Here is a 25098-nt window from a genome sequence, read left to right on the forward strand (position 1 = left end):
TAGGATCCCAAGAGGGTTAAGGATTCAAAATTCCCAACATTCGAGGATTTGGGTGAGGAATTGTTGAATGATTGGGAAAATGATTTACAGAATGCATCTTTCACCATAATGCATGTTCTAATAAAAAATGCTAAGTTAGCCAAGTTATTGGAAGAAAGTGAGATAGTTGAAAAGAAGATTAAGACCATGGACTTAAAAGAGGTATGTGCAAAAAATATGACTATATCTTAATCAACATAATACAGAACCATCAGGAGAATTTGGTTGACATGAAAGTTAAGAACAAAAAGGATGAAGTGGACTACAAAGATGGTAGAATCTATACCTTTCAACACAAATATGCTAACATCAATATGCAGACTAATCAGACGAGGGCTCGAGAGGACACCACAGATATGCATTTGGTTAGCAGTAGCTCACTTACCTCTATTAATAGTAAAACAATACATGACACTTTTCTTGTGTTTCCACACCTCAGGGTACCTCCTCTTTTTAGTAGAGCTGGAGAGATTAAGAATGGGGAACAGGCAACAGATACAGACACAAAACAAAGTGAGGGGAAGAAGGTAGAAAAAAGAAACAAATAGAATAACTAGGAGTCCAGACATGCGCCAAGAATACCTAGAAGGGACATGTAGTCCTGACACAGGAGTTACTGTTGGTAATAATGACACTGTAATTGGTTCTAATGCTATCAAAGAATCTGATCATGTTAACAATGAATAGGTAATTATTCATTTGTCAAAATGCATTTTGGATAATAATGAAATACATGTATTAAATAAGGGACTCAGTTTCTGTCCCTTGCAGGTGGGAGATCCTGTTGACGTACAGGTTGATTTATTTTAAATCATCTGCCAACTTAAATTAAAGGAATATTTCAACCAAGTTCCTAAAAAGCCACCTACACAATCTATATCTGACTTACATGATTTACAACTTTTGTTATAATTAAAAAAACAAGTAATCACTCAGTACTGAAACACTACCAAATAAATTGTAGATTGTTGAAGATCTAAGTATTGATAGTGATTTGAAGCAACACTCTAAATTAATTCGGATTTATATATATCATAACAACATTGAGAAATTAAAACACAAGATTAATGAGGAACTATACAAGCTCTTTGACACATCACATAAACCACAAGGGTGCAAACAATCTTACAAAGGCTGAAAAACAAGCACTCCAGAGATTACAAGAAGATACGACCATAGTCATCAGGGAAGCTGATAAAGGCGTAAACGTGGTCTTGATTGACAAGTCAGATTATATACAAAAGATTGATGAACAGGTAACTGATATTGCCTGTTATACCCAGGCCGCTTGTAACGCTATGTAGGAGTTGGTTCTCTGTATCAATGTCAAGTTGAACAATTAGAGAAAGAAATGTTTAATCACTGAAAAGGAATTCAAATATCTCTGTCAGGAATCCAGTTTTCCCTTGCATATATATATTGCCTAAGGTCCATAAAACAGGGATTTTTCTACCTGTATTAGGCATAGGATCACCTACAGAACAGATCTCTGAGTATGTGGACACGTTTCTACAGGGTTTTGTCTGCAAGCTCCCCTCTTATATCCAGGATGGAAAGGAGATCCTTAACAAATTCAATAATTTGCCCTGGTCTGAGGAGTTAACATTCATAACTTTTGATGTTACAAGTTTGGAATCTTTTCTGAATACTGGGAAGGCTGATTGTTTTGAACATAACGTCATAAACTTTGAAATGACTGACACTGTTTTGTCTAAAAACTATTTTGCACAATGGCTAATGGTTCCATCACGTGCAAGGTACTGCAATAGCCTCCAGGTTTGCTACCTCTTACGCTTGCCTATTTATGAGTTGCTTTGACCGGGAGCATGTCTGGGGCAGATATGCCTCCCCTTCAATGGATCACATTGTCTTTTAGGGGAGGTATATTTACAATATTATTCTACTATGGACTGGGTCAGAAGAACAACTGAATGATTTTGTGAGCACCTTAATGATAACCCTTTTAATGTCAATTTAACTTAACTATGCATTACAACAAAGAATAAATAGATTTTTGGGATTGTCAATTCTATGTGGAAGATGGCATAATACAGAGCACCATGTTCAGAAAACTACAGCTTGCAATAGCATCCTGCATGTTGCAAGTACCCATCCTAGATCAGTGGTAAACATACCATGTGGTTAGATGGTCCGTATTAGGTGTAACTGTAGCAAATCCGAAATGTTCCGATCTAATATCAAAGATGCAAAAAAGAGATTTGTGACCAGGGCATAAAATCAGAGGACCTCGAGTCATGCTGGAAAAAACTCAGAAGATCAATAGAGAGATGACATTACAGAAAAGGAAAAATGCTGCTACTGTTTCTAAATTTGGATAGTTAGTGTTTGTCACAAAATACACTGTACATAGTATCTAAATCTACAAGATTTTTAAAACACACTCGCACTTACTTCGAGAGATACCAGGACTAAAGGAGGATATTTCAGCCAGTTCAAAAATAATTTACAGAAAGTGAAAGTGTTTGCAAAATCTACTCTTCCCCAGTTATGTAATCCCATCATGTGTTTTGAAAACCTGATTACCAGAACACCCATTGGGTTTCTTTACTAGCAATGATTATAATATTTGCAAATTCACTAAAAATAAGATTACATGTTTTTCATATAACACTGAATGACAATATCACATAAGAATGTTTATCCATTTCAATACGAAATATGTGACCTATGTAATTGGATGTGAATGCAACCTAATCTATGTGGGTAGCACTGCAAGATCGTTAAAATCACGCATCCAGGAACATGTTTGAGCATTAAAAAATGGTGACATGAAATATCCCATGACACACCATAACACCGAAGTACACAGAGGGGACTTCAAAATATGGTTTCACAGAATTAACCATACACTAGACAAGCGATATGGATATGCTGTTTAGGATCAATTGAAAAGGGACACAATACTGAAAGTTAGTTTCACTATTTCTTTTGAGATTAGTTTGTGTTTTTTTTTTCATATTCTGGTCTTCCTATATGGCTTTACCTCTACTAGTAGATGTATCCATTTTACTTGTACAGGCTGTGACAGAACATTCAATTATGTAGTAACTGACTATGAGTGAACAGTTATTGTCAAACTCATTGAGTGAGAAAAAAAGTTTTCAGTTTTTTATGTACCCACTAGTTTGGACTTACGAGGGTGGCTTTCTTCATTTCTACATTTTTTAGCTTTTTTATTTGTTATTTCCATTCTGATTCCTTGTGGTAGTTTTATGAGAGTGTATATTGGGAGTAAGATTCCCATCAATAGGCAATGATTTTGAGGTACTATATTTTTTGTTCCATTAATGTTTGTTATGGGCAGAGACTTAAGGCCTCATTACGATTATGGAGGTCCGACCGCCGGACGGCCAGTACAGTGACGGGGAGGACGCTGCCAAGCCGGCGGCCTCGCCACCGCCAAAGTATGATCGCCCCACCAGGCTGCCTGGCGGAAGCAGTGCAGCAGCATTGGCTTCGGCTCTCAGGGAGGGCAGAGGCCCATGCCACCGCACTGTCGGCGCCACCATCTCACTCGGAATGCACACTGTCTACCACAGCAGACAGTGTGCATTCTGAGTGTGCTGACGGGCCTCTGCAATGCCCATGACCATGGGCATTGGCAATGCAGGGGCCCCCCATGGCTGCTTCTCTGCCTTTCCGCCAGCCTTTTAATGGCAGGGTCCTTGCCATGGAAAGGCAGGCAGAAATGCAAATCCTTGACCATGACTTACACCGCCACCAACCCATCAGGATCCATGCTCTGGGCGATGGCGCCAGTATTGTGGCAGTCTGACCGCTAGCATCCTAATCTGGCAGTCTGACTGCCAAGGATGCGGCGGTCGGACCGCTACCACGGGTACAGCCGTCCATGAACCACCATACTCCTAATAAGGCCCTTATTTTGTGAATGTGAAGAAGGAATATGTATCTTGCAATACAAAGTTCAGTATACGGTAACTTATCATTCCATTCTTGCCTTCACTTCTAATGGAAACTTAGGGAATGGTTCTTTTGGGTGTAATATTTCTCTTTTTTTTCCTATTTGTCAATGGATATAACCATAAGTGGTATGCTTTATATAACCTGAATTAAGAGAGAATGAAGAGTGCTATGCTGTTTTTAATAATTTTACTACATAGGTGATTGGGTCTTCCACCATTACAATATGGCAGATGGCATGATGGCACACATAAGTGTATACAACCTTGATTAATGGAGCAAGGAGCATGTAATTCTGCTTATACATATCCTGCCACATCGGAGTTTGATCTTCCACCACCATGATATGGAGAGAGATATGTTGGTTGATATCAATGTACCACAATTCCAGACTTACAGATAATCATCATAGTCTATTGTCTCAGATACATTTTTAAGGTATTTACTAGTGTGATGCTTTACACAATCACGATTAACGGAGCTCAGATCAGCCTACCATGCTGCTTATATTAATACAACCATATAGGAAATCGGATCCTTAGCCTTTATGGTATGCGGTGGGCATTTTGGCTAACATAGGTATATATTTCCCTGATTAATAGAGCACTATAGGGCCTCATTACAACCCTGGCAGTTTCATAAGGAAATAAAAGAGATGGTATCCTTAGATTTGTTGCTATGTTTCACCAGAACTCTAATGATGTTAGAAACGTTCTGAAAAGTCTTTGGAACATTATTCAAAGTGAAATAATTCCTAGGCCACAGATCACATAACACAAGACTATATCCATAGGATAGAATGGAACTTGAAATACAGCGGGTGGGATATCCGTCACATTTGTGATGGAGTAATCCTCTCCGCCAAGCTCGTAATCAGGCCCTAGATCATCAAATGATTAATTAGTACAGAGTAATTTCCATCCCCTTAAGAGAAATACTTAGTTCAGGCAGCACAATGTTTTTACATACGACCCAAATATAAAGTGGAATGCTACTTTTACCTACATGTAAATACTTTTCATTATCCTTTACAAAGCTCCATATCACATTGAGTTACTTTATAAAATGAGTGTTTACATTTCCCAGGGAGGTAAGTAATATGTAAGATTGGGGTAGAAAGGAGTTTTTAGTTTTGAGTTGTGGTAGGTGGTGGTAAGGGGTTTTTAGGTTTTAGCGCTGGAATTGGGTAAGGTTTTGTAACATGTTTTTAAGTTTTAGGGATTGGTTGAGGTGTGGGAGTTGTAAGGGCTTTTTTTAGGCTTGAGATTTTGAGGATGTTTTATCTGTGGTTTGACTATTTCCCACATGAAAAACACTACTTATATTATTGGATCATGTTTAGTTCCAAGGAGATATAAAATATGGTCTTTAAGCAGTTCTCGCTCTTTCTTCTCGTGGACAAGCATACAGGATTATAAATTATCCTTTTGCATACAATGCAAAGATGATGTCATCAGTGATGCCACATGTGAGGTCATGCGTATCTTATGGCAGGAGTATGAGTTACAGTTTGCACAGCTTACAATACCCGGGCAGTGAGTTTAGAATTTTGTGTTGTAACAGTAAGTTTAGGATATTTACCTTTGGTCATATTAAATTGTTTAAAAAAACAGATATTCCATTAAGAACTATATTTAAAGTGGCATTAAACAGTTTAATATGAGTAAATATAAGTATAACTTACATTTACCAAAGTACTTTGAGTGAATGTTTGAGTTTTGCCTACTATATAATAATGCAAGCAGATCATCCCATCCAACGCAGCTGATCACAGCTTCTGAACATCCACAGTGACACCTGGATGCAGTGCCTAACATATGGTGGGAACACATGCATGTCCATGTTTAAATCAAACCAGCTGTGCATAACCTCTTCCTCTGAGCAGCAGGCCCTAGCCATCCATAGCAACCTCCTACATTACTGTGTCAGCACAAGACTTTCCAAGGAACTTTCCTTGGATCTGCTCATGCTCACTTAAGTAACTCTTTTGTTGCTCTTTCTAATAATGTCAACAAATGAGTTATTTTCTGATAACCACAAGGTCTAGCTTTTTTGTACAAGAACTTGTTGTGCTCCTCTACAACATGCAACAGTCAGCTTGTCTCAATTCCATCTTGCAAACTCCAATGCTGATATATATGGGGAAATGTAAAAAGCACTTTCTTCCAAGAGACTGTGCATCATTACTTAGTAGTCCAGCAGAAAATCAAAATCGCCCACATGTATTATTGTGTCCATGTCCTGAACTCAGACTGGAGCCAAAATGTTTTAACCACAAGTTCACATTTGGAACACAGTTTACACAGTGCTCATGGTAAGCTCCAAGATAAAATGCAGGGGTCAGCAGGCACACACTTCTGATATGTCACAGCCTCCAGCTGGGTCATGATCCAACCCTACCACAGGGGTTTTTGACTGATTTGATTGGCCCCTTTTCACATGCTGCTCCTATTCACTGAATATATATATTTTTTGTGAAAACATAGGGTCCTATAATGAGTTTGGCGGACGGGAACACCCGCCCTCCAAACTCCCGACAGGGTGGTCGCTGACATGCTGGCGACCTCCCCGCCAGCCCCATTAAGACTTTCCCGCTGGGCTTACCGGCGGAAAACAAGCTTTCCGCCGATCAGCCCAATGGGAATGTGGCAGAAGCATTGTCGCCGGCTCATACTTGAGCTGGCGGCAATGTTGCTGCAGGCAGGGGGCACCAGCACCCTCAAAATGCGTACTGTCTGCACAGCCAACAGTGCACATTTCGTGGGTGCTGGGTAGGGGGACCTCCTCCACTCACCTGGGGCCCCCTGCACCTGTTTTCTGCCAGTCTTCTCATGGCGGTGGTACTGCCATGAAAAGGCTGGCAGAGAACGAGGTTGTAATCAGCAGGACGGCGCTGCTTTCAGTGCCACCCTAGCTGACTGCAACCTGCACCCGCCGTCAGCCTGTCGGGATCGAAGATCCTGGCCAGGAAAGCAGTATGTTGGTGGGTCTGCCCGACCACCTGGTAATGTGGCGATCCTTGGACCGCCAATGTCGTAATCTGGCCCATAGTCGCATATTATATACTTTAGCATTATTGTTTTCATATACGACATTTTATGTATGTGTGCTGATGTATTTTATAATCAGATATATATGTTTGTTCTTATTGATCTAAAGTCCTCATTTGTGGGTGATATGTTTTATGACTTTAGGAGAGCTCCAATCAGTTGAAAAGACAATAGCTCTTTTATGTGCTGTGCTGCTTGCTATTTTTGCATTAAACATGTGTTAGACTGGAGGGTATCCCGGGGTATTGTGTTTCATTGTTGAACCTTATTTACTGCAGAAGGATCTCAAAATTCATGAACATGTTGTGTTTGAAAAAAAAAATACTTCCAATGACAATAGTAATTGCTGATGTTGTTACCTGATGAATGCTACTGAGTAGGGTAAGTAGATAAAAAACAAGGGCAAACTATGGGGTTTTTACAACAATATCTAGTTTTAAATATCATCCCGCCAAGACATTGTATTCACAGTATCTACTACTAAAATATTGTGAGATTAAGAAAACATAGTACATTTACAATACAGTTATTTGAATATATATCTACAAGATACACAGATGTGAAGTTGGAAATACTTAATCTGTACCTACCTATATATGTATATATATATATATATATATTTATATATATATACACACACACACATAATATACGCATACAGTATATGTATGTGTGTATATATATATATAGTTTCATTTATTTAGATATTTAAAGCATTTGTAAAGAGCTATGCATTCATTTATGTGATATACTGCTGGAAAAGAATAAGATGCACAAGGTCCGGAGTTGGACCTATCACTTTGGAAAAGCCAGGTCCTCAAAGACTAACTGAATTGCGGCAGCTCTATTGAGGCCCTCAGCGAAGGAGGAAGCTCATTCCACAGCTGGTCCGATTTGACTGTGAAGGCCCTGCCATCTTTTCTTGACCTTTGCTTTTGTTAATACAGACGAAATACATTTCCAGAGCTTGAACAGATATGTCTCCCAGACATGTATCTTTTTAATCTGTGGTTGCAAATGCACAGGGCCTTTCCCTGTAGTGCCTTGAACACAATGTACTTGGCTTTAAAACTAATCTTCTGCTTCAGAGAATGCGAGTGCAGTTCCTTTAGGGCATTAGATGCTGAAGACCTATGGGATCTGTTCAACACCAGTTTTGCCGCTGCCTCTTGGAAGGGGGCCCCGTGCAACCCCCTCCATTTTTTAAATAAACTGAGCATGGCCCTGTGACCTGGCCAACCTGGGAGCTTCTTTAAAAACAAGCATGGGAGTCCGTGCTTGTTTTTTTTTTTTGTTTAATTCATAGTGAAATTTGTGAATATTCACCAAGTTTGCTGTGAATTTGGAAAAAAAAATGCATTTTTTTTTTCCTTGGCAGTGTCCCAGGGGGAGCCCAAGACAAAGGCTAGGGGGGGTAGGGTAAATTTACCCTGCCCTCTTTTCTTTTTTTGCGTTTCACAAAATGGATGCCAACATGTCCTGGTTGAAGTGTTGGTAGCCAATCAGATCGCTGCATGAGATCAGGAATATTTGCAAAGTTGTTGCAACCCTAAATATACAAATTTGGATTTCCTTTAATTTCTCAAAAGCTACTCAAGGGATTTATACCAAATAAGAAAAGGGGTGCTTTGTGGACCAAGAGCTACCTTTTGGCCAAATTTGGTGTAATTCCACCCAGCGGTTCGGGCTGTAGTTCTGTCTAAAGGTCCTCAGGGAATTAACATCGGAAATGCAACTTTTTTGACCCTCCCTTTTTCTTGGCCCCCAATTGACAGATCATCCCAAAACTTTCCATGTGAAACAAGAATCACAAGGGCACTTTTTTTGGGGGGGGTAATTTTGTGAAAATTTGTCATACGGTGCCAAAGATATAGGCAAGTCAAAAAACCTTTTTCAATGGAAATATGGCCCTAACTATAACTACTTACTGGCATCTGCCAGTAGACTATATATATATTTGGTGAGCAAGGTCCGGTGTGACCGAAACGCGTCAGGAGATTCCTGTTTGTTTATTTTGCTTGAGATTTCACTAATGGAATTAAAATAGAATGATTTATGGCACAACGATGGAGTGCGGTTCTTCTCTTTTTGAATCTGAAAGAGAATCCTTTCTTTATAACATGGTATGTCCTGCCTGAAACCTGCACCACCGGAAAAACAAGTGCGCCGAAAACACGCTTCCCAGGACTATCTTCATTTTGTGTATATATATAAATATATATATATATATATATATATATACTTACCTTCGCAATATCATGGTAGTCGATGTGCTGGATAAAGTATTACAACAGTACTTTCTTTTCTCAGATGACATTGTTGCACATGCGTTCTATTGGAACGCCAAACAAAGAAGGTCATCCCCCGGGAAAGTTTCAAGAAAAAAAAAAAAAAAACAAGGTACAATGCTGAAAGAAAATGAAGATTACTTTGAATTAAATTGATATGATTCAACCCCAGTAAATGAAAAAAAAAAAAACAATAAAAAAATAAAACAAATCACCCAGAAAACACATCTGAAATAAATGATACAGATTTACAAAAATAAGTAATAGTGACATTAAAAATATTGAATAGGAGTAGACTGAATTATCTGTTAATGGTGTAGATCATTTCATGATGTCCTGTGTTAGTTTTGTGTTTTTAAGACAATATACTTAGCTCTGCTTGGAGCAATTCTTGCTTAAGGCCTTCCAATCTATTTAGGTTGATTGCTGCAGCAATGAGATAGCCACTAACTTTGGTCTCTAATGTAAGCCAAGCTTAGTTTATTGTGTGGCTTTTAAATGGAATTCCTCAATCTGAACCACAAAGTATTTCTATGCCATCTATGCCATTAGAGACACTTGCAGGATCTCAGCTATGGTTGTTTTTAAATGTTTTTCTATCCAGACAATCCTTCAACAAAGCCCTGGTGGTAAGTTGGGCTCCAGTAAGTTGGCAGTTGAGGTTTTCCCAAGCAGTATTTGATCAGTCATTGAGGATGACCTGGTGTGATTGAGTGAATAGAGCACTATTCACAACTGAAACATTGAACAACCTCCAGGCATTCCAAAAAGCAGTAGATGAAATTAAAGAGCACAGTGTCTTGTCAGAAAATTACAATCTTCAGTGACGAAAGATACACAGTATTGCCAAGGATTACACTATAAGGTAGATAGTTCACCTGCTGAGGTAGAAAGATGCTTCCGGGGGTTAAAATTCTGACTCCAAGTGGACAAAGGCCAACTTAATGCTGTCTTCTATACTGAGAAGATACTAAGCTGACATTCTGGGAAACCGCCAGGCAGGACATCCTGCTTCTGTACTAGGGAAGGCCCACAAGCCTGCCCCAACACAATTTGAGACATGGGTGAACCCAAAATAAGACTTATTAGAGGCAGAGATGGCATCAAGCCATCATGCCCCTGATAGACATCAGGGTGATGATTTGCATTCAGTTCATGGAAGTGGGCTTTCCTGCTATAAAACTGACACAAAGACTGATAGATAAGGTATTTTGTTGTGTGTTTCTTGAAAAGGACTAACCAACTTCTGGACAAAGTATCATTGATGAAGCGCTCACCCCCTTTAGAGACTGTATGCCCACCCTAAAATTCCGGAGACAAAAAGAGCATTAGAAGACAGTTATATGACAATGCTGCATCCTCAATAAGAATTCAACATTGTAGTTAAAGCCTCGCTCTGGCTTTCGTCCTTTGCAACTGTTTTTCCATCTTTCTCTTCCCACTTCTTTTCCCTTTGTGTGTTTTTCCTTTGCCTGCTCACAGTCAATGTTTGTTGAAGAAAAATAGATGCTTGTCCTCAAAAATGAGTCTCGGTGGGCCCAACCAGCATCTACTGGCTCAAATTAAACAATACTTTGAACTATTCAAGAGAAAGGCAAAACAACATAAAATGAAAGCATTCTCTCCCCAAACAATGAGAAGGAAATTCAAAACTGCTTTCTGTATAAATAAACCACAATGTCTCCAAACTGATAGAACAGACACAAAAGCAGACACAAAAATAATTTGCTGCAATTGTAGCAATGTCTCAGAAAAATTGAGAGTGAACGCAAAGTAGTGTTTGGTATATAATGTTGATAATGTCTCCAACCTTTTGAAAACAAAATTGAAATTAATTTTAGATATAAAATTATATTACTGTGCACAGACAGTTACACATAAATTGAAAACAGATTGGCAGGCATTACAACCATATAATACAAAATATGTTGTGCTAGATGTTTCAGCAATTTAGAAACCTTACTGAATTATTTACTGCATGTCCTTCTAAAAATTGGGAAATATTATAATGGATTAAATCAAGCAGAATTTATAGAGTGCTGCTAATCACACAGTAGGGTATCCAAGCGCTTGTGGGTCCCGAAGGCTCATTTGAATAGACAGGGCTTGTGGGCCCTTCTGAATTCCTGAAGTGAGGTGATGGTTGGGAGCTGCATGGAGAGGGCATCCCAGGTCCTTGCTGCAATGTAAGACAAGGAGCATCCTCCACTTCTGCTCCAGTGGATGCGGGGCATGTGGGTAAGTGATAGGGAAGCTGAGGGTAGTCTTCCTGATGGTTGGTGGAAGTTGAGGCGGTGGTTAATGTAAGCGGGTCATTGGTTGTGTAACGACTTGTGTGCGTGGGTCAGTAGCCTGAACTGGCATCTCTTCTGTACTTAGAACCAGTGGAGTTGCCTGAGGTGGGGTGTGATGCGGGTTCGTCTGATTTGCTAACTTTTTATATCTAATTTGTGACTAAGTGCCTAATTACGATCTCCCCACCGGCACTATTATGACTTTGCACCCATCAGCCCAGTGGGAAAGTGGTGGCAGCATTGTCGCTAGCTGGTAATCGAGCAGGCGGCAAAGCTGCTGCCCACAGGGGCACCAGCTCCCTCGTAATGCGCACTGTCTGTACAGCAGACAGTGCACATTACGTGGAAGCTGGGCAGGGGTACCCCTACATTACCCATGCCACGGGCATGGGCAGTGCAGGGACCCCCTGTGGCCCCTGCACCTGTTCCCCACCAGCCTTTTCATGGTGGTGAAACCGCCATGAAAAGGCTGGCGGAGAACCAGGTTGTAATCAGCAGGGCGGCACTGCGTGCAGCACCGCCTTCTCCGATTGTAACCTGCACCTGCCGACAGCCCATCGGGATCACTGATTCAGAAGGAGATGGAGGTACCCTGGCAGTTAGACCGCCAGGGTCATAATGTGGCTGTCGGACCACCACAGCAGCGGTGGTCCAGACCGCCACTGCGAGTCTGGCGGTCCAGTGACTGCCAGTCTCGTAATTAGGCCCTAAGTGATTTTAATGATTTTAAATCTGTGGTCCTATGGGATGCCTTGTACTTGGTGCATTTCTTCCTGTAGTTTGTGGTTTGTACCACCATGTCATAAAAAATAAAGTTTAATGAATCCTCGTGTTAGTTTAGGGACATTACCACAATGTTATACTACATTTCTTTTACCTTCCTGTCACAGGTTAGGCAATATTGCACCAATTCTGTATAGAACACTGCTTTTGATTTCTTGCAATTATTTTGTGACATTACCACCATTTGATAACAAAGAATTTCTAAGCTTCAGTACATGCTGGGGCTATTGGGCTTTTTTTAACTGAACTGATTTGGAATTTATCTGTGGATTGGATGTATTCCCTCGGTTTTAAATAAACTATTTTTTGACAAGCTGTTTCAGTGTTTTGAAGACATTGTGAATATTTCATATTGAATATGTTGTTCTGGTCATGTCTAGGGTTTGGATAAATGAGTCTAATTTAATATTGACTGCTACTTTGCATTTACTGCCAGGTGTTTAGGGATGTTCAAGTGTGTTACGCTGAACAAGGTTTTGCATTTTAGTTGAATGATTTGCGGACATGCTTATTTTAAAGCAAGTATCAACGATGTAAAGACACTGCTTTCCTCTTACATCAAAGGTTTCATTGCTATTCACAGAATGGTTTGAAAGCATCACCACCATATAATATAGCACATTCTTCTGCAAGTACTTTCAATATATTGGCAACATTTATAAAATGTTATACTTAATACTGCTTTTTATTTTCACTTAATGATATGATATGATATGATATTTCAACCAAATATATTTCTGCATATTTTGTAAAGGTAAAAAATAGGGCGAATCAAATAAATCTAGGAATCAGCATAAGGATCCGTTTCAAACTAAACTATGGTCCTTTAGATTGATTAAGGTCCAAAGTGATTTAGGGAAGCTTAATGAGTACTAAAAATACCCCCAAATGTCAATGAATAAAAAACAATGTATGATTGAGCAAACATGTTGGCAATAGTTGCTCCAGTTGAAGGTGTAGTGGACAGTGAAACAAAGCGATTGGTGCACAGAGAAAATGTATAATTTGGTCACAAAGCCAAATAAGTTAGACATTCATGATCTGTTTAAGGTACATTCATATTACTGATTCAAGAATTTACCCCAAATTTTTTTATATGTTTTCAGGCCTCGATAAGATACCCTTGGCTTGATTTACATTTATCATATATGATTGTGATCCATAATAGAAGAAAATAGGGGAGTTCTCTTTCCTTGTTATGGTTGATTTTTTTTTTACTTTACTTTACATGCATCCTTAAACTGACTGTGGACTTTTAGACTATATTATTATGTCTCTTTTTAGAATGTTACAGGTCTGTTTGTCCTCAGAAAGAACTATTCTATATTTTCTTGTGGTTTGGTATGCCATTAGCTTTCTACACGGTGATGCATTCATTGTGGGCAACAAACCCCTAAACCAATATCATGTCTGGAATCTAATGTATTTGCCATTGTGACCATTATATATATTTTCTCTGTGTGACAACGTCTTTTTTCACTGTCTGCACTTTTTGCCAAATGTGTATGCTGGTTTACATAATAACTATACATTTTTTGATTTGTCTATAATATATATTGGCTCGTTTATACAATTCATTGGTCATTTATTGACATATGGAGTTTATTAAACCACTCATTGAGCCTCCATAAATTACTAATGGACCATAATGAATCTGATGGATTGTGGTTTTCTTTACAACGTAGTTCTTTAAAGGGCTTGGTGTCATAGCCAAGGTCTTGCGCTATGTTTTGAGTAAGCCCACTAAGGCTACCATTTGGTGATATGCTGCAGCTCACAAACAATCCAAATGAAATAAAAAGGTATAGTATTCCTTTTAACGATTTGAGGGTATTGCTGCCCTTTGATACTGAAGACGTTAAAAACAGTTTGGATGTAATATCAATTAATCAAATATGAATCTATTTTGTTCCTTCAGCTTCTTCCAGTTGGTTGGCCATTGCATAACAAATCTTGTTGTATGTATTCTGTAAATAGCTTGGGGACCCAGTGATAATGCTGTACGATATATTTTGTAAGTTTTCGTTAACTCCATTTGTGAAATTTCCCATGATTTGAAATCAAATACAGGATTGCCTTTACATTCTGTGGCCAGGTGTTATTACAGCTAGTTTGTGACAATTTTTTTGCATCTTCTTTCAGTGGTTTGGAAACATTGTAGCTTTATTACACTGAATACTGCTTTCTATGAAAATTCAATGACTTTAAGGCATTACTTTAGTTTTATACCCAATGTTTTCCTATGTTACCTTTCAATGGTCTGCTGACTTTGCTGTCATTGTATATCAAACACTGCTTTAAATTGCAAGCCCATGAACAGAATTTTAATTTTATTTTAAATATTTTAAGCTATCAACCATTTGTAAACAGTGCCGTTATTCTAATCAGAATGTTTTTTGTGGATGTTTACTACATTTTTGGGAAATGTCACTTTTTTTTCATTGCGCATGTCCTCTTGGCAGTTTGGTGTTATTTCAGACCCTAAATGTCACGTACCTTCTTTTTACTTGTAAAACTGTTGGAATGTCAATGACATTTTAAAGCAATTATTGTTGTTCCCCTTCTTTCAAAAGGTATATCAACAGGGATATATTAGTTTTTTTAAAGATACATTTTGGCGAATGTGCTTCTAAAAGTTTTCATTAAATGCGACAACTTATCAAGATCGCTTAGCTTATTTTTTAATTTTAAATCATCACAGTCTAATGCCAAATACTAATTTGACATTTTCCCACTGATGTATGAAACATGTTGCTGTTTTTGAGTTTGAGTTAATGTTATTTTTTACAATTTGAGGCATTGTTGAAGGTTGGACTGTGATTTAATGCTCTATGTTCTTCTGCTCCTCAGGAGGCCTAGTTGGCCTACTCATAGTTTACATTAACTATGAAGTTCAGACATGCTAATAAATATGTCTTCCCTTTTTCCATTGTAAACATACACATACTTCTAAATCCCCCCTACCTCCAATTTTCTTTTAAACTCAGGAATTACTTTATCTCTTGCCTCAGACAAACTTGACAATGTTCCTCCTCTACCACAAAAAAGAGACAACGTGAAAAAGCCTGGAACAAAAAAGTGCAGGTTGGGCTGTCTCAGCAGTGACGTCAGTTACCACCTGACGGAGCTCGTCCAATGATCAGGCTCGCAGTCATGGAACGGAAGTGAGGTCACGGTATCCCTCCGCGCTGTTTGCGGGGTGCTTCGGCTGCACGGGATCTTTTCTTCCTTTGTATCGAGCCGCGCTGGACCCGCCTCGGCCGGTGGTTCGGTGGTGCGGCTTTAGTGAACCGGCCAGGGCGGTAGCTGCCGGTGTGTTTGCCGGTGGCGGAAGCCCTCCAGCCACCACTACTCCTGTCGGAGCAGGTGAGTGCGGCCCGGCGCGAGGAGGAGTCTGCGATTTGGGGGAGGGGACACTGGAGGCAGCTGGAGTGAGGTTATATCTTATCCGACCTGTGGCCGCCCTGCACCGCCCTCTCTTCCCTGCTCACGCGGGGCGCTGGTGAAGTTAGGGCAGGCAGTGGTCAGGTGTGCGTCTTTCCGTAAAGTTAGGGCGGCGGTTAATGAGTGCCCAACCATCTCCGTTCTGGATGTATCTTTCCGCGGCCGCCATTTTGTTCCCGGAGGACTATTTTTTGACCGCAGCAATGCCAGTGATGATGGGGTGCATTTAAGATTCTTGCTTCTTTAAATAAAGTCATACACTTTCTGGCAGGAAACGTGACACTGGTGTAACAGTCAGATATTTAGAGGAAGGGGTGTATATCTTTAGAAGGCACATGTCATTAGCAGCCCTAAGTTCTCCTGAGGGGCGGAACCGCCCAGCGCATGCTGAAAGTGCTTTGCACTAGTCCAGCTTTAGTTGCAGACCAGTATTTTATAGGAGACCTTTTTTTTCGGGGGGGGGGGGGGGCGTTGCCTTGACAACTTACCTGCTGTAGGTAACGAGGTTGTGTTTTGGGCATCATCGCGCTTTCTGGTAGCTGCAGTTTCATTTTCTTATTATTAATTACATCTACTCCGTCTCGTCATTGGGGAAATACCATGCATGCATCTTACAGCAGACATGTGTTGGTTGTTTTTGCAATGTAGTCACTGACAGACCCGCCCCTGAGCTTCGGCAGTAAAGTTGCTCTCTGTCATAATCTCCTCGGGCCTACCCATGTAAATATGGTTTTGGAAAAGCCCTGAATTAATTTGTAGCCATTTTGAAACACATTGCATTGGGTGTCAGTATGATACACAGTTGCTGCATCAGCAATGCGTTAAGACTTTACTTTTTCGTGTTTTATAGGAAAGTTGTGTTTCAGATTTAATACAGTCCCGAAAGTGAAAGGTTGGATGAGTTGATCATGTGGTTGAACAAGTAGAAGGTGAATTGGTTGGTATCCTCCATGAGTGCTATACAAGCCCATCAGAAAATAAAACTGCAAGGTCTTGACTGAGAGAATATTAGTGCACAGGTTTTTTGATGACACTGGCAGATGGTATCCATCTGACCATTCAGCAGTGCATCACAGTGTGAGGGACCTGCCAGGCCTTTGTGCAAGGAAGGTGCTACCCCCTAATAATAGGTCAGTATTAAAGAGGTTGGTCTCCAGTCCCATTTCAGAATATAGGAAAGTTTATGAAGTCTCCGATGTATGGAGCATTTTCTGAGGGACGAAGCCTCCACACTAAGGACCTGATGCCAAACGTTCTAAATCTAGTTGAGTGGATTGCCTATTTGATCAGCTGTCCTCAATTTCTAGCATGTTGATGACAAATAATTTTTGAAAGGCAATCCGGTTTGCATCCATATAGTGCTGATGAGTGGTGCACAGAATCTGTAACTTTATTTTATGGGATGGCAGTGAATGGGTTTCAAAGCTTGCATGCTGTGTCTTCAGTGTCTAAGACCACCGATTACACACAGTGCATAGTTCTGTACTCTTTGGAGCTGGAAGCACTCCTTGTTTATGGGATTTGTGTACAAGATGTTGCACTGTCCGTGCCTGAAAAACATAGTTGTGGTTTGCAAGTATGGATGAGCAAAGTTTAAAACCTCAAGCTTCACTCTCTGCTGTGAAGGTCGCAGTTTAGACACATTTACATAAGTGAAGTTTAAACAGAATAGCCCACTACATCTTTCTGCATGGTAGCGGTGTGCTTTTCAAGAGTCAGTGGGCTAAAGGCACAACGTTGAGAACATACATTGAGTGAGGGCAGTCACACCGGCTACCCCTCATACCTTTCTTATAACCAAAGGCAGCAGGTAAACAGTAGGGCTGTGCTGCCAAACGGGCATCCTGCTGGTACTCGCAGTGGTGCTAGGTAGTAGTGGCCTCTTGTGCTGCAATGTCACTCCATTTATTCATATTTTTCCTTCTGTTGCCCTGTTGGGAGGCAGAAACTTTTTTGGGTTTTTATTCTCTCCCCTGTCAAAGGCATATGGTTTCATTTTCCAGCTAGCCTTCTATACAACCCCAGTAGTGTGCACAACTCTGTTCAAATACAAACGGTCTAACCTTTATAATAGCTACTGTACAAACATATGCACAGTGGCAGATGAGTATAAATAGTTACGCAACTGTAGATAATATACACAGCTCCACCTTTGAATTTGTTTTGGGGTGTCATCGGTTTCTTGTATCGTATAGCGAAAAAGGTCAAAGTAATTGTTCCGAATACCTAAATACTGGCTTAAGCAGAATGACCAAGAGAGTTAAATGAACTGTGCTGATAGCTGCCATAGTTTTGAGCTCATGCGCCGAAACTGTCTGTCAGGTCATCTCAGCCACTTGCGCCCTGAGTTTGTTAAATTGGAACCCATTTAATTGAATAATATTTTAGTTTCATAGAACGCTAGTTATACGTCTCCCTTTTTCGTGTTTACAGTAATCGGTTTTGCAGCACACGCTGAAGGCTTGTTGGCACTCAAAAACAGATACAGTGTTGCAGGTGCTGCTAATAGGGTTATGGCAGGAGGTTAAAGCCTTCCTAAGGTTCGGATCATCAGGCTTTCTTGTTCACTTGGCCGGTGAATTCTAAAAGTGGGCTGTGTGGGATGAACATGCTCTGCCACTCAAGTATACTCTTTTTACTCGTAATAGCTCTAATGTCATTGACTGTGATAAAGTCAATTGATGTCCGAGAATGAATGGATGTGAATTATTATGCTATAGGGTGATGGGCTGAATGGCCAATTCTCCTTCCCTGGGAGTACAAGTGGAGTGGGTCTCGGGGAAGAATATCGAATTTACTGGCCCATAAAAGGGTTTGAATAAAGTGGCTACAATTTCGTATGTGTTCCCGTTCATTTATATTGCTGCAGCACATATTATCATTAACAGCCTGAAGACAAGCTGGACGTTTTCCCAAGTGTCACACAGGTCATTTGCACACTTTTAGCATCAGACTGTCTCACTGCATATATTTATAAAGATTTCTGGAAAATTGTACCAGGAAATAAGAAAGGATTCACATACAAACTGGAAAAAAGTGAACAAGTTAAGCTTGTGGAATTCCTATACAATATTCTTAAAGTATTCAACACCTGTGTTTTTTTTATTTTTTTATTATTGAATTCAATATAGAAATTAAAATAAAACACAATTTTGATGGTAATAGGAAAAGGAATATTAGGTGATCCTTTGCATGAAAAGCAGCAGATGGATCTAATAACGGTCAAACTGGCAATTTAGGAGTAATGTCTGCTCATCTACAACAACCATACTTCTGTATCCATCCCAGAACCGTGTGGCATAGCAGACAGCCAACTCTTCTTTCACTAATTTTAAGAACATTGTCTGGCCTGTCCGCTTAAATGTTGATATGTAGGTTTTTTTTGGTTGCCCAAGAAATCAGTTGCTTGATGTATGGGGATAGTGTCTTAAAATTTAATATTTTAGTGTAAACATTTTTGCCAGCTTATAAAACCCAGTTTTAGTTATTTATTGACTAATTAAAAGTGGTCAAATGTGTGATAAAACTGAAGAAAATTGAAAATACATTGAATATATCAATAACTGACCCTGGCTAAATCTTAAATGAGATTTTCTCTGACTAGCTAAATCATTAATTGTATTTCCTTTGACTATCAAAGCTTGCAGCCAACCTGGAAGGCTTTGATTCTGTTATTTAACATGGCTCTTAACAAACTACAAATATGTGTTACTGTGTTACTGTCACCAAAAACTTCACCATTGGGCTGTTCTAATTATGCACCCATCATGTTTTTTTAATTGAATTTGTATGCAACATTGGTAATTTAAATATACATTTTCATGTGTTTTCACCTTTTTACATTAAGTTGGTCAAGTACATGTTGTCTATGGCATTAGAGTGATATATTACTAACTGCACAAAGTACGTACTGTAAAGTAGTATCCTTGGAAGCACAAAAGTCAATAGATGTCCGTGGTGTGTGAACGTGTGACATACCAGTTATATACTGATTTCTGCTTTAAGTTCTTTAATCTACTGCAAACTCCCTTGTTGGCTGAAGGCTTCTATCAGCTGTATGTTTTCAAGCAAGGCTGGACTTGAGTGTAGACATAAGAAATTATTCTCACTCGGTGCAGTTACGTAATGTGGTTGCAGAGTTTCTGTAACATATTTGCTTTAGGAGCTCACACATGTGAATGCATAATGCATGCAAATCTCGGCATTAAAACTTGCATGCAGTGAGAGAATTTGACTAGTAAGAAAATGGTCACAAAAGTGCCTTGTTGAATATAATTTTGTAGTGACTTACTATGATGGCACCACAGATTGAAAAACAGACACTGAAAATTGGTGAACCAGTGTTTCATATGTATACCTTTGTAAATGAGTGCAGGATATCTCTTTTTTTCAGAACTGATTTATTATACAACATAAACAGCTCTCCTGATTTCAATCCCTCATCTTTTTAAACTTCCTGAGCTGCTAGCAGGTCAGTGTTCCTGCTATTGAAATATCTGTGCAACTTGCACATCGCTGGTTTGAATCCTATCAGGATAAAGTTCTGTAGTATTAACGCCTTTTATGAAAAGTGCTATGAATGCTGTGACAGCAAGTACTTTGCTAAAATTCAGGTATTATAGAACTGGAAGTAGCAGAGCAGTTTTTTTTATTTTTTTCTATTCTAGTTTTTTTAGAAAGGCACTGATATTTATGAAGGAACTTGACTCATAAATCGACTACTTTATTGATGTTACATCTTGGTGTATTCTGCCAGGGCAAACGTTTGTGTGATCTGGTACAGCATTACATGGATTTTAGTGGAACCTAGAACTTAGATGACTTGTGATAGTATGGGTTAAATACGGAAAGAAATCAAGAATACGTTAAATCGAATCTGTTGAAGCAAAAGTTATAGTACATGCTTGGCCTACACCAAGGAAGCAGTGTATTTTGTCTTTCTTTCTTCCTGTATCAGAATAGGTTGTTGCTCAGGTGTTACAATCTAATTGTGAGAGGTCCTGCACCAGATTGTTTGGTTTGCACATGGAAGGCAAATTAGAACACATGAGTGTATGTTGAAAACCATTGAAGGGTGTACAAAATCTGTACATGCACTAATTAAAGGCAGTGCCATTCAATTGGAAGCTCAGCTTGCTTGGAAGAGCAATGCCATTGCATTGTGCTTCACAAAGTGATCCTCCCTGGATCCTAGCTCTCATGGTTGTATTATTGCATTGTAATAGGGCAGGCAATTGTTTTGCTGGAGGGTTTTTCTTTAACAGGTGATATGTATATGACCTTTCTAGTGCACACACCTAGCCAAAAGGCAGCAGGGGATACAAGGTCAAAGACAAGGAAAGGGAGCTGTGTCGTGCACAGTTGATGCAGAGGTGTGACTTCAACTCTTTCCCAATTGAAACAGGGTTGAGGAGGTATTGATGGATTCTGCAATGTTGTTCCAGATTCTTGGGGCATAGATAAAAAAGGGTTGTCTTTTTTTTTTTCTTCCACTTTTTAGTCTGCAGTCTGATGGTGACCTGGCTGTGAGTGTGTTGATATCCACCGGAGATGGTGAGCTTGTCTACGAGATAAGCAGCAGTTTTGGCTATGATAGCTTTGTAAATGATGCTTCTGGTTTTGAAGATGGTGCAGGCTGGCAAGGGAAGCCAGTGGAATTTCAAAAGGTTGGGGGTGTTGTGACATATTTCTTCAGGCCTGGGAAGAGACACGTTGTGGTGTGTACGATGCCTGTAAGGGGTGCCATTGTGGAATCTGTGATGCCATGGAGTAGTGTATTATCTCTATCCAGATGCAAGAGTATGAGCCACGAAGCAATTTAGTAGTTTCTTTCTGCAAGAAATGGTTTAACTTTCTTTAGCAAATGCTTGTAACGGGCCATCTGTGTTTTTTTATTTTTTTTATTTTATTTTATTCTTCTTCTTTTTTTTTTGTTAACAAACTGTTCCTTAAGGGTGAGCTTGGTGTCCAGGGTGAATCTTAGTGACTTGAGGTTCAAAGCTATCTAGGTTCATGTCATTAACCCAGGTTTGTATGATTTCTTGTTCTTGGCAAATAACATGAATTCTGTATTGGTTGGGTTGAGCTTCTGGTAGGTGCTAGACGTTGAGATATGGATGAGGTGCAAGCAGTGTTTCAGAGTGTGGATGTCTGAAGCAGAGAAAACGTTTAAATAGAGGAGTATATCATCAGCAAATTGCTGAATCTTGATGCTGTTATCTGTTAGTAGAGCACCAACATGCTCCATGTGAAGGTTGAAGTTGACAGGAGACAGTATAGACCCCTTGGGGACTCAACAGTTTGCAGGAATCTTTTGCTACGGGGGTACCTATGCATACCAAGTGGTGTCAGTTGAAAAGGTAGGATGAGGACAAGTGTAGGACATTGCTGGTGAATCCCATTTGAGATTCTAGTGTGCATAAGATGGTGGGATGGGTGACTGTCTCTAAGGCAAATAGAATCCCTGGGTCATGTCTGTGGGCTTTTGTTAATGTGTTGAAACAAATCTGCCACCTTTCCACCCAAGTGAGAAACAGCCTGTTTTGAGAATCCAGTAAAACAGAATACCTGGGGGTCTCGCCTTCCCTGAAGGGGCCCCATTAATATAGAACTGAACATCCTTCAGGACCAGACACATTGGAAAATGTAATTTCTTTTAACTATTTTAAAATACTCGACTCTTGACTTTGTGATATAAGTGTTTACTTGTAATCTGTGCCCTGTTCCTATTCAGGGACAGTGTACAAAATTTAAATAGAGATGCAATGTACTTGGCTCAGTTACTGTCACTTATCACATGTGCATCTTGTTTTTCCGGGGATCTATTAGACAAGCATATTTAACACAGCTCCATAAAATTATGATTTAGTTGAAGGTCACATTTTCCATTCTTGTGTTTTTAATTTGCAGTTTGTCTATTCTGATGTCTTAAAGAGCGATGTAAGTTCATAGTAAAGTTTTGTCCATAAGCACTGCATAAAAAAGCTGTGATTACTTTTCTGAGAAGGTTTCTGCTGTCTCTGTACGACAACTTTCTGCCATAACAACGCAAACCCAATTTATATTGCATTATTTAATCTTTTTTGGCTGCTGGTGATTTGCATCCTTGATGCTGACCTCTGAAGCTCATTGTTTGAGAGAGAAACATTTTGCTCCATTTTTAGTGTTATCCTAAAACCTGTTTCAGTGAGTCATAGTACAGTATAATTTGCAGAGAAAAATGATATGTTAATTTGCTGAACCCTGAAAAAGTCCTCATTGATGTTGGATGAAACGTGTTGGCTTTGCACAAAGATGACAACAATAGTAAATTAACTCTTTTTAAAATAACTTTCTAGGTTTTAGGTTTCTTTATGTATGGTTTGATCAAACAAAATTGATTATTTGCCACTAGTCCCTTTTTCTCAGAGACAGCTTTTTTAGCACCTTGAATAAGATATTAAGCACTAACAGTGGAGTGCAGGAAGATAAAATCATTAGCTGCAGTTGTGATTGGTTATTGCATTTGGACCAGTGTTGAGATTCATAGAGAAGTTTAGTGAGCATAGGTTTTCAGATTATTTGTTTTTCAAAAATGTTTTATTTTTAACTGCTTAACCCTCATTCTGTATCCAAAATTAATAATTTTAGATTTATTACCAAGGCTGTAACGCGTTTTTGTTTCCTTATTAACGTAATAAAAAAGTGAATTTGGGATTCAAAGCACAAAATTATGGCTTTTGGGAGTATTCTCAACTAGGAATTAATTAATGTCTCAAACATCTCCAAAACTGCTTTGGGGGGCATTTTATGATCATTAAGGGAGACCATTTGACAATAATAGTGCTAAAAGTTACTAGGTGTGTTGGGGATTGTTCAGTTTCTGTTCTTTTTTATGTGTAAGTAACCTTTTTGGTTAATCCTGCATGTATGATTGGCAAGCAATGTATTAGCATGACATTTTCACTGTAATGTATTTCACAAATTCAACAGGTGGCTCAAGAATTAATGGACAAATGTGCTGAATTCAAAGAGGAGAAATATCGGAAACTGACTGGGGAGGATACATAGACTGTGTTTATTGTAATAAACTGGGATAGAGCACACTCAAGGTAAGCACGAAGAGGTAGTTAATTTTGTTCACCTTTATTTTAGTTGCAAGTTAAGAAAATTGTGCTAGTTAGTGCAAAATAATGTGGAGCTTGAATTCCTAATTAAACATAAAGTACTGTTATTTCTTTTAGTGTGTTGCTATTGCTAAGAACAATCAACATTCTTTATGGTAGTGGTGTTTAATACATATCCAATGTATCTGGTCATATGTGTTTCTCACCAGAAGTGGAAGTGAGCTTTTATTTTTTTAAATGAACTAAATCAATATTTGTGGTCAGTTTGATGGCAGATGTCCAAAGCTGTTCATGCATCAATAGGAAATAGTAATTGTAGCTTAATACTAGATGGGACATTTGGAATGAGCATTGTCTACAATGTGTCTTTATCTTTACATGATGTACTAAATTGTATTTTAATTGCAATCCTCTCTATGATTGGCTTATACTGGATATTGATTCATCTTCAAAGTTGTGTCAAGGGAGTGATGGGAAAGTTGCAAAAAAACTGGTGCTTGATTTTAATAATATACGTTTTTTAAAAAAACTTAATAGTCCTATTTTTGTTGTGCTTAAAAATTATATGCATAGGCTTATTTTTTTTCTTAGTGATTCTTTTTGTGAGTTGCTGTTTAAGATGTATAGTTCTGGACAGGTATAAAATCTTAGGTTGGAATTTAAGTTAACTTTGTTAGGCAGGTGTTTATTAAAACAGTTCTTAGGTTGTTGGAAAAAGCAGACTAGAAAATATAACTAATGTCACTTGTTATGAACGTGGCTCCACTGTGTGCTGGAAATAGACGGTATCTGAAAGAATTACAGCTTGTATGTGTAGCTGGCACTTGACTGGTCTCTCTCTCTCTCAATGACTGTGCCCCAAGTGCATACCCATAACTTGCCTTCTGTGTGTTCTTGTAGTTTGGGAATCTGTTTTACAGTTTTGATAGTCTACATTTTTTTTAGAATATAACACATTGTTCGGTCATGAACAGCAATTAATGTTCAGATCTGTAACTGATAAGTAAATAGTATCACACCCCAGTATTAGTTTGTGGCAACAATCAAAGCCCTGGGGAATATTTTAGTGCAACTTCTTTGAAATAACTTCAAAACTCCTTTAGAGAACCTTTCCAATGTAATGTATATTTGTTATACTCAGACACTTCACCTT

General features: G+C 39.1%; 1 protein-coding gene and 1 long non-coding RNA gene across 10 annotated transcripts in view; one reads left to right on the forward strand and one right to left on the reverse strand.

Annotated features, from left to right (window-relative positions):
- Window positions 1–478: 478 nt before the first annotated feature.
- On the reverse strand, window positions 479–9535 carry LOC138267705 (uncharacterized). Its single transcript, XR_011199854.1, has 3 exons — window positions 9278–9535; window positions 2175–2231; window positions 479–501 (listed from the first exon to the last, which is right to left on the reverse strand). It is a non-coding gene; the product is annotated as an uncharacterized lncRNA (long non-coding RNA).
- A 6025-nt stretch (window positions 9536–15560) lies between these two features.
- POGZ (pogo transposable element derived with ZNF domain) overlaps window positions 15561–25098 on the forward strand; it is a 235423-nt gene continuing 225885 nt past the window's right edge. For 5 of the 9 annotated variants that reach the window (XM_069218337.1, XM_069218341.1, XM_069218340.1 and 2 more), the window contains exons 1-2: window positions 15629–15762; window positions 23812–23930. The gene's annotated coding sequence lies outside the window, so the exon portion shown is untranslated. Of the gene's footprint in view, window positions 15763–23811; window positions 23931–25098 lie in introns of those variants that run through there. The other 4 variants (XM_069218336.1, XM_069218335.1, XM_069218333.1 and 1 more) reach the window with 3 other exon arrangements.

The sequence above is a fragment of the Pleurodeles waltl genome, chromosome 12, assembly GCF_031143425.1.
Source record: "Pleurodeles waltl isolate 20211129_DDA chromosome 12, aPleWal1.hap1.20221129, whole genome shotgun sequence".
Taxonomy (NCBI): Eukaryota; Metazoa; Chordata; class Amphibia; order Caudata; family Salamandridae; genus Pleurodeles; species Pleurodeles waltl.